The sequence below is a fragment of the Amphiura filiformis genome, chromosome 13, assembly GCF_039555335.1.
Source record: "Amphiura filiformis chromosome 13, Afil_fr2py, whole genome shotgun sequence".
Classification (NCBI taxonomy): domain Eukaryota; kingdom Metazoa; phylum Echinodermata; class Ophiuroidea; order Amphilepidida; family Amphiuridae; genus Amphiura; species Amphiura filiformis.
Window position 1 is genome coordinate 6,456,821 of NC_092640.1, and position 22,044 is coordinate 6,478,864.

Genomic DNA, 22,044 nt, shown 5'->3' on the forward strand with positions numbered 1-22,044 from the left:
TAATTATTTCTAAGATTGTAGTTTTTTTATGTGATAATCAGACAAAGCAGAAGGACATCGACACCGCTGAAGTAATTTGCTGAATAGTATAATAAAGTATTACTTGACTTGTCTGGACTTGACTTGGCTAATCATCAGCATTCAAAATAGGGCCAGTCAGCAGGCCATTGGCCTGTAACTTTTTGGCCTGGCCGGTAACTTTTCTGACTGGCATCTAGTTGCCGGCCCGGCTGGCCGGTAACTTTTTAAGGTCAAGCCCGGCTGGCCTGTAACTTTTGAGGCATATTTGAACACTGCTAATCATTCACAAAATCTTAAGAAAGGTTATATTATAGTTCACATTATTTGCCAAATATAGTTTCCATATGTTTTAAGAACATGCTTCTCATTCTAATAAGGTAGGGATTTGACTTGAATTTATAGCCACATTGTCAGCTTTACAATGAGTTCTGCTAACACTGGTAATATGAAATGACCACTCACTGAAACAAATCCATGTAAATGTGCTGGTCTTAAAAGCCTTTCATTTCTAAATAGATAAAGTGAATGTATTTGTTCATCATATTTATGCAGCTTGTATCATTCATTTTTATACGCATCTGTGGATGTTGACGATTGAGAAAGTTTCACCTCTGCTAACATGACTGACTGTGTCGCTGTGGATGTTGTCACTTGTTCCCTTGTAGCATCAACGAGGGCATCAAATGATTCTATGGATAAAAAGAGTCACAGAAAGAGAAGATAGTAAGAAATACATACATTTGTACAATTGACTGTGGATACTCATGAATGTGTTATTAGCATTTTGGAACAGTTATAATTAATGTAACTTTATTTCCTGATCTGCTTGTACTGCATGTTAGCCACACTCCAGCAATAGTGGAATTCCTTTCTTTTGTTTGAATAAACATAGTTCAAAAGCATTTGGAACCGGGTTGCTTTTGTATTACATTCACCTAGTTTTTCAAAATGGCACATGGACACTTAAAATGACATGCATAAGAATATTTGTGTTATGTATCTGGATAATATTGTTTACAGAATTGCTAATATAACTGGAATAAGAATAATACAATAATTTCAAGGCTTTATTGGACAAAGCAACTTCAAATAGTGCAATAGGGGTGACCGAGCAGTGTTTGCCCTTTTTCTGACTAGTCTAGGGATGTCAATTTTAAGGTTAGAAGGGACCTGACTGAGCCATATGAAAGCCATGTGTCTTGGCTACATACAAACCTAATCTCAGGACTGCAAGCCTTACAATAGTAAAGGAGACAAACAAATCTGTGACGCGGGGCAGGGTCACCCATATGCATATGGTGGGCTCAGTGGGGCCATAAAATACTGCATATAACAATAACTATAAAACAAACGTTTAGTAAAGGGTAAATTGGGCAGTCATTTACTTCCGGGAATCCATATTAAATAAATTGGAAGAGAATAATGTACGCTAAGTCCAAAATGAGCTAAAACTTTATTTACAGCTTCGGGGATTATGGTTTAGGACATGAAATACATGTAGTGCAATGAGATTTCAGTTTACATGCACTACAATCGTGCAAATCATGTTACAGTTGTCATATTTGGCAGATGAATAGTATTTATGGCCACGCGTTTTGAACTCACCACCCAAAATGGTGGTTTTGAGACTCCTTCAAATTGTTATATCTCTGCTTAAACAGGTATTGAAGTGTGTTTGGTGTCATGTTGTAGCTAAATGTGTGCCCTAACAGACCTCCAAAGGAGAATTGTTTATCAGCTAAGATAGTGGAGTTAGAGTTGTTTGAGTTCAGAATGACCGAGGTGGGGGATGAGGCGGTGGCGGTATGTGCAAAGTCTATGGAAATAAAGATTTTGTGTGTGCGTGTTGAATCAACTGATCATATCTTTGCATCCATATGGGCTACAGACATGGTTAAGAGCTCTTTTGAAAAATTATTTATTCTGCTAATTGTTTTTAATCATTTTGAACTCTTTATGATTGGTTTAGTCTATGAAATGCAAACTTTTATGTGCAAAACTACCTGTTTTCATACTAAACACTGTAGTAAGCAATGCGGATGTCTTCAAAATCTAAAAGTTGCCCTAAATTTTTAATTACTTATCATATCATAGTCATAGTTTACATTTTCTGAGAGGAAATTTGATGAGGACTCTAATTATGGACTTACTTTTTTTTGTATGGGTTAGGGGTAAAATGTTTCAGTTCAAAATATGTTGAATTGTAAAAACATTTGAACATATTTTGGGACACCCTGTATTCCAAGATTACCAAACAGCTGTGATTTTTTTCTTCCAAAGTCAGTAGGCTCCCCCCTAACCTCTAACCAAATCAATGTTGTTTACTTTCAGTTTATAACTGCAAGTTAGTAATAAGCAATGCATTAAGTGACCCATTTTTTTTTTTTTTTTTTTTTATTCCACCCTGTATAACTTCAAGGTCACCCTGTACAATGAGTTGAAATGTGTATATTTAAATTGCTTTTGCCTCAGCTTTCCAAAAATGTATACTTTTGCTAGTTTAGGGTTGATAGATATTCTAATTTGAAACTTGATTGGTGTAAAAATTCATAATATTTGTGATGTAACACCAAGGGTGGTGAGTTCAAAACACATGGCCTTATAGTGCTAATTAATCTGGCTATGGAGGCAATTTAACAATAGGGAGGGCCTACTCTCATTCTACATGTACATGTAGTAGAAAAGGGTCATTGGACTTTGCACAAAGGGTCAAGTTCAAAATTACTCAGTTCAAAACTCACACTATCGTGACTCACTGGTAATTCTGATTCAAAAAGGTATACTTTGACCAATCTATGATGTACTGTTATGGAGTTATGGGCAAAAGAGTAAAATTGGGACGTCATAGGTCCAATTTTTCCCCGCTATGGGCTAAAATGGAACTTGCTCTGATTTTGATGAAACTATAGTCTCAAATTATTTTGTCTTGTTGCAAGAAATAGTTTTAACTATCTAGGGATTAATAGAGGCTGTCAGCCAATTTCGCCATCTTGTGGGTACAACTGATCTGCGTGTTCATGCATCAGACACTACGCGCAGGTCACAGCTTGCCACACGGCCATGTGTCCTGGACTCGTCACCCTTAACGTTACATCACAAATATTATGACTTTTTACACCAATCGTGTTTCTAATTATCTCCATAATTATCAACCCTAAACTAGCAAAAGTATACATTTTTTTTGGAAAGCTGAAGGCATAAGCAATTCAAATACACACACTTCAATTCACTATAAAGGGTGACATTCAAGTTATACAGGGTGGAATAAAAAGATTCAGATAAAAAATGGGTTACTTAATGCATTGCTTATTAGGCCAAAAAAAAAAAAGGTTTGTCTCAAAGCTCACGAGAAATTTAAAAACAAATGCAAAATGGGGGGAGCCCACTGACTTTTAGAAGAAACCAAAATCACAGCTGTTTGGCAATCTCAGAATACAGGGTGTCCCAAAGTATGTTAGATATTTTTTACAATTCAACATATTTTAAACTGAAACATTTTGCCCTTACCCCATACAGAAAAAGTAAGTCCATATTTAGATTCCTCATCAAATTCCCCTTCAGAAAATCTATACTTTGACTGTGGTAGGATAAGTACCGTACTGATGCGAGTATAGCCCCACCTTCGAGTAAAGTCCCATCCCCAAATTTTCGAAAAATTTCAGAATTTTATTATTTTTTTTTTTTTTTTTAAGTTATTTATTTTTTCGGCTTTGGAGTGTCCCAGGACCTAGACCTACATGGTAGGATCATTCATGGTTGACCTAAAAAAAAAAAAAAAAATTTCAAGATGTTTTGTATTTATAATATGAAAATTGATACTTTGTATTCATGTCATACTCTATTAATGATTTCAAAATGCATTCAAATTTTTTTTTTTTTTTGAAATTGAGTATAGTCCCACCCCCAATTTTGAAAAATGTTCACCCAAAAACGGGGTGGGACTATACTCGCGTCAGTATGGGTAATTAAAATTTTACAGTAACTTTTAGATTTTGAAGACACCCTACAGTGTTTGATATGAAAACGGGTAGTTTTGTATGGAAAAGTTTGTATTTTCTAGACTAAACCAATAAGTAGAATTGTTTAGCTGTAAGTTCATGAGTCTTTTAGATGCTAAATAGAGTAAAAATCCAATTTACAGTCTTTACAGAAGCAGATTGTGCACTAAAAATATCAATCCCATAGAGTTTGTGTGTGCCACATCCCCCACCTCCACATCCCCCACCTCCGCCACTCTGCCCATTCTGAATTCTATGAAGCAGTGTCAGTATTAAAAAGGCTAACGGAATTCTTTTTACTGGGTTGAAAGTGCATTTTATTTAGCAATAAAATGAGACCACAAGCGTGACAATAACTTCTTGCTTGGCAGAGATATCATCATTTAATTTGAGTCGAATTTGGGAAAATGTAACATTGCCACCTTTTTTGAGTGGCGAGTTCAAGACGCACAAGTGCATTTTATTTAGCAATAAAATGAGACCACAAGCGTGACAATAACTTCTTGCTTGGCAGAGATATCATCATTTAATTTGAGTCGAATTTGGGAAAATGTAACATTGCCACCTTTTTTGAGTGGCGAGTTCAAGACGCACGACCACACATCAACACGGTGATTTTGCTGTTCACTCATGGAGATCGAACGACGAACGGCCATCGCAGCGTGTACCCACAAGATGTCAGCATTCAACACCACACTGATTATCTCTATTTTATATGCAAAATCTCAACATGAACTATGAAAAGGTCTAGTGTAGGTTCATATGGCAAAGCCCCAAGAAGTTAGAGAATTAACTGAAATTGCAGGGCAAAAATGCAACCTGGAATTATAGAAATGGATACAAATAAACCTGATTGGTGGGGTCCAGGGAGGCATTTATATTTAATACAAAGACCTTCAGCAAAAAATATTCCAAATATGAAAATATAGGGATTATAGGGCTTTTTTTTTTTTTTTACGGAAATATAGGAAAATCTTAAAAATATAGGAAATATAGGACTGCTTGCAGCCCTGCTCATAGAGCTAGATGAACACCTTACCTGAGCCAAACACCTGTAAAATGTACAACATTGTCTGATTGCAGCTCTTGTGGGGTTCGACAGAGACAACAGAAAAGTATTTTTGCAACTGTTACAGCACTCTTGTTGTAATCTCCTTTCACATATTTAGCAAGCAAAATCTGAAAAAGAAAAAAAAATAGGTTGAAGAAGAACTTCTCATATATTTATGTTACCATCCACAGTTTGTAGTCTTCCATTCATTTTTTTTTTTTTTTTTAACTATATTCATACATGTTTGATTTTATCTCTGAGCAGCAGCGGACTGTTTGATTTGCCTAGCTATAAGATAGGAGTTTCTCTCTGTAAACCTGTTGACTCCATATTAGAATTTTTGGCCTCCACACATATGTGGAGCTTGTGTTATCATCCAAATGGATGTTTGTTTTTGCTTGTCCGGCGAAGCAAAACCATTAATCTACTCTGCAGCTTAAACTTCAAACTTGGTATGGTGATAGGACATAGTGGTCTAATGTGCTGTATTATAGTTCTATGTCATGTTTTATTTGCATATTTATGAATATTAATAAGCTAATTTGCATATTTTGCCTACATTTTCATAAATCTACTCAGCAGCTTTTATTGCATATTTTACCCACATTTTCATTAATAATCCACTCTGCAGATTTAACACAACATCGCAACAACCAATCAACTTCATTCTTGGTATATTGCGATAGTATACATGCATGGTGGCCCGATGTCGATGTGCTGTATAGTTTTGCATCATATACTATTGGCATATTTATGAATATAAACCCTAATGCTAAATATGGTTTTTGGCTATCATGAGCAGTATGTAATTTACTAACTTGAACTTCCAGACCACTATCAATCTGTCAACACCTATGATTAATATCATCCCCAGGTTAAAAAAAACCCTCCACTATGGGCTACAACACAGTTTTATAAATAATTTCATGGGAAATGAGGCTAATATTCTATATCCACCTCAAGTTAGATATCTCACTGCTGCATATATTATGAACTATGTCATAGGGAGTGAGGTTAATTTAGTAGCTAGCATTTATAGTCTGCATTTCCATTACCAGGCATTATCCTATCAAATATTATACTATAAAATATTTCTAGTGAAGACAAAGCAAAAGCATTTGCAGAAGAAGCCTGACTTGGAGCTACTTAGGTTCAAAGGTCAAGGTCTAAACTGAATGTATATATTCGCTCAGGTGTACCTGAGCAAAAAATATGAAATAAATACAGGCTAGTAGTGAGTACATTGTACATCAAACTGTACATGGTTTTGTATGCAGATATAAGGCAGTTTTGAATACTTTGCACAGTATGCATTTTTGAATAGATTGCATGTGGTGTGGCTATATAGAAGAACGACTACCTGTGCACTTAGCATTACTGATATGCTTCGCCCCAGGGCTTCGCCTTCGTGACCTGAACTGAGTTACTTGTGAACTGTGGAATCTTCAAATTGGCACATAGTTACGCATTCGATGCTAGAGTCCATTGCCATCGTGTTTTTGGTTGATGCATTGATTTGTACCGTAATTAATATTCATAAAACAGCATTCAAGCTTTGACTATACGTTTGGCAGCCAGAATGGTGGAAACTTAAAGTGAAAGATATCCTAATTAAAAAGGAACATTTTCTAGGGTGAAATTTTGTGTAGAAACTGAATCTGACATAAACATTTTTTATCAACTTGAAAATTTTCCCCATAACACTGTACAGGCATATTTCTGCCTGAAGTCCCAAAATTTGAGCGAAAATTGGTGCAAAAAAAAAAAGTCCCCCAAAATGTGGATACTCAGACCTGGCTAAACAAAAAAACACTAGCATGTATTTTTGCATAAACCGTATAAATTTGTTCCAATAAGCTCCCATGCCCCAATAAGCACCCACCTAGGGTATTTTCAATTAAGGGTAACATTACATGTAATGTTGAAGTGACAGTTAGACGTCAAGTCGTCAATACAGTGAAATAGTTGGAGGACTACAAGTCTAGTGTAAACTTGCAATGCATTTTCTGCACCAGAAAAGCTACTAGAATGTCTCAGGACCTATAACATACATAATTCGTCTCTAATAAACGCCCCTTGCGAAAGATTAGGTAAACCAGGTTAAAAATAACTGTCCACCCAAAATGACTTTGTTAAGTGCCCTGGGTGCTTAATTATACGGTACATGTATGTAGAAATTGCATTATATATGAGCGTATAGGCCTATATATATTATGATTTTGCAAAAGTACTGTATACTTTTGCATACATATGCAAAACCACATACTTTTGCCAAAGTTCCGGTATGTATTAAATACTATGTACATTGTAGTTTTGCACACAGCACATGAGGTAGTTTTCAGTCAATAATGACATAATATACAAATGTATACTTGAATTATGCAAAGTATGCATTTTTGCATATACCGTAACCACTCGGGGATAAGCCCACCCCCTAGATGGCAGATTTCACTTCAAAAATGGGGGTGGGCTTATACCGGGTGGTTACGGTATGTAAAAATTGCATGCAGGAGAACGACTACGTACACACATGGAAGTATGTTGCAAAAGTATGTACTTTTGTATGTACATAAATTTTGTAAATTGCATACAAAAACACATACCGTACTTTTGGAATTTAGTAAAAGTATGTACTTCTTCCCACGTCTGTCAAAGCGGACACCCTCATGAAATCCCTATTGGTTTGTACAGGGCCTTTCAGTTCAAGAAAATTTTCTCAGCACAGAAAATACCAATTAATTTAGTATGGTAATTTATTTAAAAATTGATTTCCCTGATATGAAATCGAGCATAAAATTATTTCATCAAGAGTATTTATTTGTTGCATGTTTTGTGATTTCCCCCATTGAGTGCAACAGTAAGTGTCCCCTTTGTGTCACACTAGGGGCGAGATGGAATAGCCCAATCATGGCAAAAGTGACATCATGTTGACCGACAGAATCGCAATAAGTGCAATGAATGGAACAACCCTGACCGAGAGAATTGGCTATTTTGAACTGTCGCTTAGTACAATGTACATGTGCATGGCATTCATGCTTAGATTTCAAATGCAATGGTCTCGTAAAGTTTTGTCAGAGAAGAATTAGGGGTTCATTCATGAAATTGAGGGCCCGCAATGCCCCGCATGATTGATTGTTTATGCCTGAGGCATATGAATAAGCCCCTTTCATACATTCCCAAACATTCAGTGATTGTTTTTCATCAAATAATAACAAAAAATAAGATGTAAGATTCTTAACGCGATTTTCTTGCATTCTTTTCTATACCGAAATCATCACACTGAAGTAGCCGTGCATGAATTAGGGGTTCATTCATATATTTTCATGACTAAATGGTTTTAGTCATGAAAATATATGAATGAACCCAGTTCATACATAGGCCTACCAGTACATTTTGTGATTCTTATTTCATAAAAATAATAACAAAAACGTACAAGCAACATTACCGTATATCAAAAATCATGATTTTCCTTCATTTTTCCTACCTGGCGATCGCACATCCGGGACACCGGGCATAAACGCTGTTTATGCCCGGCACTCGACTCAATCACGCGCCGTTACATAGTGTGAATGTATGAGCGCTGAATATGCCCGGCTCTCGACCAATCGCGCGCTACCGTTATATAGCAAATGTATGAATGTCACTTGTTTACATTTTGAGAGCGTGTGCACAGTCTAGAGTATTTACGGAGGTGGGGTACTGATTGGCTGAATCGTAGCAACAGACAGATAATCTGATTAGCTGATTGTGCATCATATCGTTACTCATCGCAGATCGGCGCCCTTGAAGTGAACACAAAGTTCTGCGTACGTCGATCATTAACAGGGCGCTCGCACAAATCTGAGCAAGGGATTGCCGTTGTTCTCTGAAATCCAGTGTAGACTCGAATGTGAAGCTCATCGGTCACTGCGGTGCACAAATTTGTGACTTGACTTCTCGAGCAAGGATACATTTTCAATTGAATGAACACTGACACAGCCTCGTCAGCCTGACATCAGTGTGACAATTGTGTAATGTCGAGCCATACGATGGGTGTACTGTACATGTACATAGCTGTACACAAACCATGTCATGACATGATACTATGAATATGAGCTTAAAATAGCTAATTTGCAAAGAAACTCAAACGCTTACCTGGCTAGGAATGCATCAACCACACCAATTACTTCTCTGGCTTGACTGTAGATTCTCAAAAATTTTGAGAAAATGAAATGTTTTCGAATACACTGCAAAACTCAGCTTTAGCGACACCGTCGTGTGGAAATTTTTCATCATTGCGAAGGGAGACAAGCTGTGTGATGATTAAGAGAACACACCACAAAAACCTTCTTCGCATTGATTTTATACACGCAAAGTTATGAAAGTAGAGTTCACGTTTATGTGCAAAAGTAGATATTTTCCCAGTTTTAAAGTATAAATTATGTATATCATCTTAGAGAAGAACATTTTGCATACCATGGTATGCATTAGCTTTAACATTGCTCGGCTACTTGTTGAGAAAATCAGCGATACATAAAAAGACCGATTTGACGACTGCTAACTACATTTTCCCTTGTGTATTCATGCGCAGATAGTCTTAAATATTGCCCGAATATTCCCGTTTCTTTTTAACCTGTGTGACATTCACATTAAGAAATTGTATTTAAACACGATTTTGAACACTAAAATTGCTAATATTATATCAATTTGTCACATTTTGAATGTAAAGATGGCACTATATGACTGATAAACTTGGGCAGAAGCTGGCAGAAGTCTGATTTAGTGGTATAAGCCCTTGAATTAAAATGACCACGTGGTGATATATAACTGGGTGGAATATTTCCTAAAAATTGCAAAAATTCTTCAAATTATTTGCGAACCACTCAAAAGGTTAATCAAAATTGTAAGGATATAATGCAATATATTTCTTAATTCACATTTGATTCACAAGTTGACAAATATTTTTATAGTTACGAACACGTATATTATCACCAAACTCGATACAAAAGTCTATGCAAAACATCATACTTTAAAAGTATGTCGATAATTATGCTATACCGGTGAACTTTCGATAAGCGCTGATTTCCACTGCCCGGAAGGAAACATGAATAATCAATTCTCTGACGTCATCACGAGTTTTCAGAGAAGGCTTGTAAACTTAAGCAAGCCTGTTCAAGCACTACGTACCGGTACGAAAAGAGTATACGATCACTTTTTAGCGTAAAGAAAACTGCCGTGCATAAAAAAAACCTGTAAAGTGTTCAATATGGGTTATTTAGTCTACTTAGTCACCATATCAAATATTAAATATAATATTTTAATATATATGTATTTCAACTTTTAAAAAGTTCAATAAAGATAGATAAAGATAGATAAAGTTTGGGCTACTACGAAGTAAGTGGTCCAGGTGACTAAACAATAATTATTCACTTAATTAACCTGCAAAAACAATTTTTCACATTTATGTTTTCTAACCAGCCCTTTTTTTTGTCATGAACCAAATTGGATATGATTTAATTTGTCCTGATTTCTCTTACCAAAGTGTTAACGCATTCTCACTTGGGGCTCTTTGTACTCAAATTCTGGCCCTTCGTATTTTTGATACTATTTCTGCTTCGCCTATGGAGGCAGAAAATGTTTCAAATTATGTCTGCTCAATTCTTAGGAACCAAGCCGTTTTTGCAGCTGAAAAAAAATAGCTTGATTTTCTTGATGTGTGTAATGAGATTGATTGGAACTGTTTGCAGCAGCAATTGTAAATGTACCATTGAAACACAGTTGCGATCTTTTTATTTTAACGTTTTTCACAGGGTAATTTGTACAAATAATTTTCTTCACAGAATTGGTAGGGTGGAGTCACCCAACTGTTACTTTTGTAATGAATTGCCTGAAACAATTTTGCATTTATTTTTGAATGCAAGACTGTGTCTGCCATGTGGGACGAAAGATGATTTTATATCAACAATGTCACTGGAGTCTTTTTACATTTCCAAATTTGATAAAATGTTTGGTATCGGAGATACCTCAGAACATGACATGTGTATTAATTTCCCTAAATATGTTCAAATCGAAGCAGACAATTGAGTATAAAATTGCTGAAAGTAAAAGTAAACTATGGCTCCATTAAAAAAAATGGACCATTGATCCTGAAGCATCATGTTGAATTGTTTTCGATTTCTTCAATTATTTTCAAACTGATGATGTCAGGATCGAGATGGGTGTAACCAAGTAATGTGTGCACTTGTTCAGTTTGTGTACAATAACAAACCTCTTCAGGCGCGTATACAGAACTTCAGTAACTGGGGGAGGGGGGGGGTTCTTGGTGAGCTAAGATAGGATCATGAAACGTGTAAATGTAGCATAATTATTAAAGCTGGTAACATGTTTAAAACATGTTAAATGGTCAATATGGTTTAAGTTGGAACAAATTCGCGCGAAGCGTACCTATTTTTTTTAAAGCTGAATGGTCAAACATGAGATTAATTTTGTCAAATTCACATGCACTAAGGCGTTTTTCTTCTCTTTTTCTCGAATTTCTCGTCGCTATTTTGATACGGGGGGGGGGGGGGCGCCCGTTCAAAAGGGGCTGTATACGCTACTGCCCCTTAATCCCCCTTGTCGGTGGCACTGAGCGTTTTCTTAAAAATCGTGTTGTAAACTTTCCTCATTCTTTTGTCTACGTGTGTTTTCGCCGCAGGTGTAAAACGGGTGATGGAATACAGTTTAATACCGAGGCCGAATCATTTCACATTTTGGGTGCATTGTAGCCGACGGGGACCCAGTTATCATGAGTTATGGCTGCAAGTGAGGTGTAGGAATGCGTGAAATGAGAGAGTTGTATTATTGATTTATGTTTTTACAGAAATTAACGGTTTTTACCTGTATAGGAACGACCTTGTGCACATAAATTAGGCACGGCGGCATTCGTCATCGGGCCAAGGATTTGTAAAATGCGTAAACATGGTAAAAAACAACTTGATTTTAATGCTAATTATTGCACATTCTGAGGAAGTCTGATTATCATTTTTGAAACTAGCTGAGTGGGAGGGTTTTCGATGAAATATTTTTTTTTGTGCAAAAACTGAAGCATCCTATTTAAAAAGGAATATATGAATATTAACTGCACAACATATATAACGAATCGTGATACCCAATAATCCCAATTGTGGCACAGTTGGTGTCGTTTAGAAGGCAGAGAATTTCAATTTTACATACGCCAAAATAATTTCTGCATGAAAAATCTATGTAAAAATTACATAGGTCCCAACTTAAGATTACTGTGTCGTCTTTATGGAAATCTAATCTTTTAATATCTGAAAGAAACTTTGGAGAATTTTTATCATAAATTGCAAAAATCAAGACAGTCTTACAAGAAAAATGGTAGACTGACTACCTTTACCTTGCAAACCAACGCGATGAGCACACAGAGCACATGCAAGAATTCAAAATCGATTATGTATTGTGTATTATAGTGGTATTTCTATTATATAGCCGATCAATGTTTGAGTTGGATAGCGTATAATGTTTAAAATTCAATTCGGCTACCAATTTAGTCATATGGTCCAGTGGATTAGCGCGCTGGACTTGAGTATTCTGTATGTAGCAGCGGCGTGGGTTCGAGGCCCACCTCTGCCGAAATGGGACTGGGCGATTTTATGTATGACGTAGAGAGGAGTGGAAAGTAGGTAAATGATTTGGCATAACAAATGAATAAGCTCCAAGATCCAGGATAAAATCCACGTAGCGTGAAAGTGTTTGATATACATAACAAGGCATGACTTTTTTTACAGCCAATCAGCCTTTATATCAATTTTGTACACGTGTTGTTCTGGTTTCTCATGTGGCCTATAGACGAATCTAATTTCACGCATTCCTACACCTCAATGGCAGCCATAGCTGGGTCCCCCCGTAGGTCTATTCCACCTAAAATGTGAAATGATATGGCCTTGGTGGGGATATTAAAAAAAAAAAGCGCAGTGATTTATAGTGCGCTACGCACAGGCACAACGCCTAGACGTTGATCCACAAGCCTCAGCACACTTTACAGGTTGTCGCTGACCACTATGGCCCCACATCATTCCATAAACCATTAAACAACAATTCAGGGACTTTGCTGCTTCAAGAGCGCACACCCTAGACATTCCACAAATAACCATCGCAACCAGGATCAGCTCCCCGAGTTTCGTACGGGTTACAACGAGACAAATTAGCAGTGAGTTCCTTGTCCAAGGGAATTTCAAGCTAACTCAATTTTTCCACGAAAGCATACTAGGCACCACCAGGGTTCGAACTCGCAACCTCTCGCACCATAGTCGTACGCCTTATAGATTGAGCTAACTTGACTGCTGCATTCCATCAGCCGTGTTACACGTAGGCAAAGAATGATGAAAGTTTACAACACAATACAATTCAACATCGATTTTTAAGCGGATTTAATACACCCAATTGGGCAGTAACAACACCAGTTTTGTGCAGACGGGACCCGACTGAATTTTGACCATCACTTGGCTCGTTGGATTCGTCTATAGTAATGAAGGCCAAAAGAAAGTTGCACATCACAAACTAACTTCGGTAAATGTTGTCCCGGTATTTCTCGGTATGTCCCGGTGTGTTCTAACCGTTCAATGCATTGGAACATGCTTCCAAACCTTTGATAATAATATCATGGTTTTTTGTCTTGTTTCATTTCATTTCATTCAAACACAATTACATATAATTACAGGGAAAGGTTCACAACTACACATACAGAAGATGGTACATAAGAATACAAGCTCTTAAAATCTACTGCACACAATATTATGAGATGCCGGATATAAAGAAAGCAAGGTTGTTTTGCTCTAGATCCTTATGTTCATTCATTCTAGCATGTGAGGTACCATGGAAACCAGAGCAAATGCAGTAATCTTCAAGACAGGTGTTCATCATCATAAGAGCATTGCAATTAGCAACTATTGGTTTATTTGCCTGATTTGGCTGATTGCGTTCAGGAAGCTGGAAAGTTAAGGTAATTGTCTCATTATATTTATTCATTTTTCAAATGCGGAGGTTGGAAATTGTCATTTTATTTCGCGGAGTCTAAGACTAAAGATATCGTGATGGAATTTAAAACGTACTTTCTGATTTATCTTATTATGATCATCATAAAAGGTAAGCATAATATTCGTACTTCTGTCTCAAGCCCATGATCTTAGTCTTTCTTTGGAAATATCTCTAAAAATAGTTTTTAAGTATAATATACATGTATAAAAGTCACACTGGAACTAAGAAAAAATACAGCATCAAGGAAATACAAGGGCGTGTCCATACATCAGCTCATGAAGACGAAGAGGTGGATAAATTGTACGTCGAGGTAGCTAACTGCTGAAAACATCGGAGACATGTTACAACTTAGTAATATGAGTAGGATTACTAGAAGATCAAGACGCAATAGGCAACTTTGGCTTAGGAAGCATAACTGACAGACAGAGACAGACAATGTCATTGAATTTGCAATCAGCAATCATCAAAATCATGCAAATTTGGACAATCATTCAGCTACCACATTGACTTTACCGGAACGTTTGCGCGTAAGTTTGCAATTGTAATGCTGATTCTGTCCGAAAAAAAGTAATCGTGGCTTTTAAAAGCCAAACGGATGATCACAAATCACTAATTTGATCAAGTTTAGCACGGCCGAAAACAAAGTTATAAAAGAAATGAGGAACCACACATTCCCATTTTACATATCAACATTATTTCTCTAATGTGTTAGAAACGTGTATTCAAAATGTCAACGAAATCGGTTGGTAGTAAGCTTTCTAAAATGAAGTGAATTTAAAAAAAAGACATGATGCTTGAATGTAGTTAAAATTTCAAACACTAGTAACAAAAGTTTCCCTTTGGCTTAGAATAAAACGATTATTAAAATTAATTCTTAGACCTTTAGATTCACTGTGAATTTTCATCCTACGATAATTATTGTCGGAAAAACATTTGAATGAGGCTAGGTGCATCAAATTTGAGGACAGACGCACTGTGAATTTTCGTCCTATGATAGTTATTTTCGAGAAAAAAATTTGAATGAGGCTACGTGCATCAACTTTGAGGACAGCTTTGGTAAAACTTAGCCTTAAAGGTCCATTCAGCGAATTGCTCATTCTGAGAATCGTGAAAATGATCCAAATTCGGTTTGTTTGCCCCTTTGTTAGTAGCATAGATGTGCTAACATAGCCTGCTACTGTTAAGCCGAAAGCCATGAATTAAAGACAAAATGAGATATGAAGCTCTAATATATCTAAGTAAGTATAGTACACAAATATTGACTGCTTTTTATTCGGGGCATTGTTAAAATTATTATAGGCCCGCGGTGATCCCCAAACCATGACAATGCCCCAAGGCGTATAGCCGTGGGGCATATTCATGGTTGTGAGATCACCGCGGGCCTATAATTTTAACCATGTCCCGAATAAAAAGCAGTTTTAAAATATTTGTTTTATACCAAAACTTAAGATTCTTGTCATCTGCTTGGTTAAAAGCATCGACTTTGGGAAGAGAAATTAATAGTTTCAATGCGAACGGCGCAGATTACAATCTGCGATTTTCCGCGTAATTAGAGCGTGCGAAAACATTAACGCGTGCGTACTATCATTTTACGCTGGGAACACACACACACATAAATATGCCAGGGAATAGTTCCTTTTGCGGGCATAGTCAAATCTATGCACGCGCTTTTAACCAATCAGCTCTGATTTTGATGAAAATTATCTAGGATTATTTTGTCTTGTTGCTAGAACTCAGAAAACGGCGAGTTTTAATTACCTATGGTACCTTCTTAATCAGGTAACGCAAAAATAGTCAAGGTCAAAATATAGAACTCATTTTGATGTGTTATCAAGGTATGTATACAGACTCATCTTTTTATTTTTTTAGCTATTCCAATATTGCAACTGGAATACTAGTAGTGCAATACACCCCTTAATACTGTGTGTGTGTGTCATTTTTAAAACAGGTCATTTAGTTGTAGTGCACAGCCATTTCTGCATTCTGAGAAGAAGACCAGATCCAGCAAGGGGTGGTACTTTGAGATGGTCTCTTCCATACAACGAGATATGCTTTTGTCATCGCGTTGTTACACCTGATTTTGACCAAATGTGTACAAAGAAGGATGAGTATAAAGATGGTGACCTGTGGTTTGTAGATGATCCGGGTCCATTTACTATGCAGCATAATTGGAACAAGGCTGAACTCGACAAACTTTTAAATCGACGTGAATATTGCGGTGAGAAATGTACTTTTGTGTAAAACGACGTGATCGTATGCCTCTCTATTTATTCGAAATCACGCTCCTGTGCCGGAGCGAAGTTGATTGAGTCATGAGGTTTCTACATTTTCATTTCCCTTTTGTAAAACTCTTTCAAGAGATATTGTTGTTTAACTTGTTTAGTAACTTGTTTTGTTTTGTAACTTGTTAGGAGACAATTAAGTAAATATCGATGTTCGTAGAATTTTTAGCAACGATCAATATTACCTATACTTTTCTACGTAGCCAGAATTTTCCAATTTTACAAGAGGGCGCTCACATTATGAAGTCATAGCGACATGTAGGGAATGTTTGTACTTATTTCGGAATCACTGGATAGAAGAGACCCATAGCTATACATTAGTGCCAAATAAAACGGTATATGACGTTTATAAATGAAAATTAGGGGGTGGGGTTGCAACAACCCACCTCCCCTTCGCAGTCCATGTTACAAAATATGTGTCAGTACTTTTAGTAGTTCTAGGGTTAATCATCAAGATGACTTTTGCAAGACCCCCTATGGTCATCTTTGATTATCGGTCCTACCCCGGGTAAGGAGCTCAGTACGTAGATCTATTGCTTTACCTTTGTTTTTAAGTGCATATTTAGGTCAGTCCTCCTCAGATGTTTCAAAGATCCTGTCTTGTATGGTGTCCCGTCTTCACGTTGGACCTTGACGGAGAATTTTGTCAGCATGCTAGCAAGTCGTTCTTTGCTGAACTCTTCGAAGTCAGTATTCTCTCCTTTTGACTTTAAATACTCTCGAAAGATCACGCGGTGCTGCACTGTCTTTACTGTTAATTAATTCTTGAAGCTGTTCCTCATTTATGGTTTTAAATCGTGATTTTCCAGTATTCGAAGCCATCATGACTTTTCCGAGTTGTTTACCAAATTTGCCGTCTGAGGTCAGCATTTGACCCGCGCTAATAGTCTAGATTACATTTTGTAACAGCTTAAAGTTTGGTCGCTAAACGGTGTTACGATATCTGCACGCTACGGTGATCGTGGACTGTAAGCTGATGCAGAGACCTCCGGTATCGGATGAAATTGGTCGCCAATTTCAGTGTGAGGGTGTTTAAAACTCCAGCGGGTGCCAGATATCCAGAATAATTGTTTTTTAAAAATGCGTTATAAAGTCTATATAGGATGGAAGATTCTCAAAGCATAACAACGGTCAAATTCGGTCAATGCATGTCTGAGCTACAGCAATATGGACCGAAACTAACAGCATAGCAAAACCTAGATTGTGTGTAACCCCCCCTAGCTAGGTAAATATTTAGGGACGGACGAGCAGATTTCGGGACCAGCTTACTGTGACAATTCTCGCTATTCACAATAAGGGCGCCGCCAGCGGTTTGCGATGTAATCGTGATGTATCATGGGAAAAGGTCGACATCCAAGTCCGCGCAATACGAATATTACCATGCTATTACATAGGAACACGTGATAATATTTTTTTAGTTTGTCAAAATAAAGGTGTTACATGTTAATGTGATTTGAAATGTGCACAATTAATTTTTTCTCTATCGATTTGCGTGTAATACCGTTATATTGACAAACTAAAAAATATTGTCACGTGTTCCTATGTAATAGCATGGTAATATTCGTATTGCGCGGACTTGGATGTCGACCTTTTCCCATGATACATCACGATTACATCGCAAACCGCTTGCGGCGCCCTTATTGTGAATAGCGAGAATTGCAAAAATATTTCAATTCCATCCTATTTGAGCCAAATAATGATAAATGGATCTTGTATCTAAAATCATAATCACTCATAATAATAGGTTCTTTTATCATTAGAATTTGTAACTATTGCCATTAAGATTTTTTTTGTGTTGTTTTTACATACAGCATCAGAATGTTACTATGATGTAATTGGCCGTGATTACCTTGGTACAGTTCATCTGACCAAAGACGGTGTGGAATGTCAATCCTGGGCAGCACGGTATCCCCACAATCACACCAAAACACCAGAAAACTATCCGTACGATGGTCTGGGCGAACACAACTATTGTTGTAATCCAGATAAAGAGCCTAATGGGCCTTGGTGTTACACTACAGATCCGGAAACTCGATGGGAATACTGCCCGGTGTCTAACTGCAGTAAGCATGGTAAGTCTTTATTGAGGTATTCCAGTTGAAATCCATACACAATATCACCCATTCAGGCAACCCCATATAAAATTCACACTCCCTGTGTATGGCAGATTAAGGTCATGTCAAAGGGTGTGTGTATTTCAACTGAAATAGCCATTTAGAGGACTCAGTTCAATAAAATCCCATCTGCATTAGCTTGGTAATAATGCAACCATGCTTATGAATAACATAACACAGGAGAGCTAATGAACATAGGGCTTTGTTGCACTGAGTCCTTCATTTTTTGCAGATCTCCGGATTTAATTTGGAATCGCATATCGTATACTAAAAGTATACATGTACAACAATAATAAAACTTTGTCATTAACAGACAGAAGAGTGCTCAATACTTTAGAGCTATAAAATGATACAATTTGGTTTAGTGCAACATATTTTATAAATCTGTCCCATATCTGTCAATTAATGAAGCTGTCCACTACATGTAGTCGGTGTTTGAAATATGTTGATGACTTGACATTTGCCGAGTATTTTTCCGGTGATTTTTCTTGTTCACTTTGGATGATCTTGATCATTTCTAAGATTGGGCTAGTGACCGCTAAATGAAATTGAATCCCAACAAGTGTCAAATTAATATAATAGGTTCTTTTATCATCAGAATTGGTAACTATGGGTAACATATTGTTTTTACAATACAGCATCAGATTGCTACTATGATGTAATTGGCCGTGATTATCTTGGTTCAGTTCATCAAACCAAAGATGGTGTGGAATGTCAATCCTGGACGGCACAATATCCCCACGAACACTTCAATACACCAGAAAACTATCCGTTTATTTATTTATTTCTTCTTTAACCTGGGACATGCAATCAGTGACCAGCACTGTTCTCCCTTGCTGCCCAGGATACAACACAGATAAACAACAAACATGAATTTAAAAGTATTTAAAAATATACATAAAAGTCATAAAATTAATACCATATAAATTATACACATACTAGGTACAAGAAATTTAAATAACATAAGATAATTACATTTACAATGTGCTACATAAAAGAGATATTATTGCAAGTTAGTATATATGTTCTTGAAAACATTTGCATTGACAGGAAGGGGATTTTTGATGTTTCGGGAAAGATCATTCCAGGCCTTAGCCCCCTGAACAGGAAAGTTCTCTTGCCAGTCTCAGTGCGCATCTTATTTATAACCAGATTCCCAGCGGTCGATGATCTGAGAGTATGATTGCTATAAGCATCAATACACTTGGTGAAAATATTGCACAGGTTGGGGGCTACCAGCCCCCAAGACATTTAAAAACATTGAGACAGATATAATATTTACGACGATCAGAAAAAGTTTCCCAGTTTAAGGAATCAAAGACAAAATGAGTTGGAGTGCGCATTGGGACACCAATGATTGCTCTACCGAGACGTTTTTGATGGCGATCCAACCTGTTCAGGAGAGTTAAGCCTGCATTTGACCAAATTAGATCACAATAATCAACTTTAGGTAAAACAACGGATATATACAACAACTTCAGGGTGTCTACAGCTAAAACTTTCTGATACGGTAAAAAGACCAATATATTTATAAAGTGACATGCAGATTTTATCAATTTGGTGTTCCTAAGTTAACCGCTGATCAAAAATAATGCCAAGATACTTAAAATGTGGGACACATTCAAGGGGCTGATCTTTGATATGAACAGTAAGAGGACCAGAGGATGCAAGTTTACGAGCAGATCCAAACAGCATAGTTTTGGTTTTATTAACATTCAATGTGAGCCTATGTTGGTGAAGCCATTTAGCAACACTTTGCATACCAGAATTCAATTCATTATTTACTTCATCAATGTTTTTACTGGCAAAGAAGATGGCAGTATCATCAGCATAAAGGTTTATTTTGCAATTCTTGATAACTGTAGGGAGATTGTTGATATATATTGTAAATAAAAGAGGCCCCAGGATTGACCCCTGGGGTACCCCAAATGTCACAGGTGCGAGTTCAGAAAGTGAATTACCTACTTTGGTAGCCTGTTTTCTTTCACCCAAGTATGAGGAGAACCAGCGTAGTTCCAGTCCACAAACACCAACACTCTGAAGCCTCGAGAGCAAGATCGGGTGATTGACCGTGTCAAAGGCCTTTTTCAGGTCTAAAAAAATGGCCCCCACATAACTACCACGATCAATGTGATTTAAAATGTAGTCTGTTACATCAACAAGAGTGGTGAGTGTTGAGTGTTTGGGTCTGAAACCACCCTGTTCAGGACATAAAATGTTATTTTGTGACAAAAAAACATAAAATTGATCGTAGACAAGTCTTTCAAAGATCTTCATGATCACCGGAATAACAGAGATGGGCCTATAGTTGCTGGAGACATTACGGGGCCCATCTTTATAGATAGGACTCACTCTACTTTGTTTCCAAACTGCAGGAACAACACCTGTCTGAAGGCTGAGATTAAAAATATGAGCAAGAGGTGTAACAAGAGCACTAGCACCAGCTTTCAGAAATTTAGTATTGACACCATCAAGACCAGTGGCCTTTTCAGTGGGAAGTGATCTAAGAATCTTTGAAATACTTTCTTCCGTAATAATATTAAAATTAAAACTAGCCACACAATTATTTGTCCTGGTTGGTAAAGGTAAAACATTTGTGTTGGTACCAAAATTATCATCCAATTTCTGCCCAATGGTGGAAAAGAACTTATTCATGACACTGGCAATTTCCATTTTATCACTGACAGTGTTATCTCCGTCAAGCATAGAGGAGATAGTTGACTCTGTGTTCCCAGGAAGCAGGGTTTTGATGGTTTTCCACAGCTTACGAGGATTATTCTGGTTGCTGGATATTGTATTACAAAAATAGTTTCTCTTTAAGATATCAGCCATATTATTGAGTTTATTACGCAAAAACCGTGCCTGCTTCCAGTCATCAGGATGTTTAGATTTCTCTGCTTTAGTACGAGCAGACAGGCATTTTCTACGAAATTCCAAGTACTCATTGGTAATCCAATTGGGTTGATTTTGATTGATCTTAATTCTTTTGATGGGAGCATGTGTCTCACAAACAGGGCGAAGTAGACCAAGAAAAATATCCAAAGCTAAGTCAGGACAGCTTGCGCAACTAACAGCTTGCCAAGATGGTCTTGGCGAACACAACTATTGTCGTAATCCAGATGAAGAGCCTGATGGGCCTTGGTGTTACACTACAGATCCGGAAACTCGATGGGCATACTGCCCGGTGTCTAACTGCAGTAAGTCTGTATCGAGCTATTCTAGTTGAAATTCATACACCCCATGGCACCATTCAGGTACCTCTTTGTATACGTTGGCTGGTTGCATGTCAAAGAAATTTATGTTTTTGTGAGTTATGGCGTCAGGAAGAGACACTTTACGCATCTTTCGTGCTTTTTTCTATGACGTAGGATCTTCACCCACAGGCATGTGAATATTGCGTAACGCCTATGTAGGCCTATACACTAATCCGACGAGCCAAGTGATGGTCAGAATTCATTCCGCCATTTATACTTGGGGATATCCGCACCAAACTAGTGTTGTAACTAGAGTTGGGTGGAAAATCGCTGCTTCAAAATCAATCTTATATTGTAACACAGTTT

The 22,044-nt window shown here is 37.1% G+C and overlaps 1 long non-coding RNA gene across 1 annotated transcript; it reads right to left on the bottom strand.

The window, feature by feature from the left end:
* Positions 1-296: 296 nt before the first annotated feature.
* LOC140167182 (uncharacterized) lies at positions 297-9,603 on the bottom strand. Its single transcript, XR_011860982.1, has 3 exons — positions 9,205-9,603; positions 5,059-5,198; positions 297-710 (listed from the first exon to the last, which is right to left on the bottom strand). It is a non-coding gene; the product is annotated as an uncharacterized lncRNA (long non-coding RNA).
* Between the last annotated feature and the right edge of the window lie 12,441 nt (positions 9,604-22,044).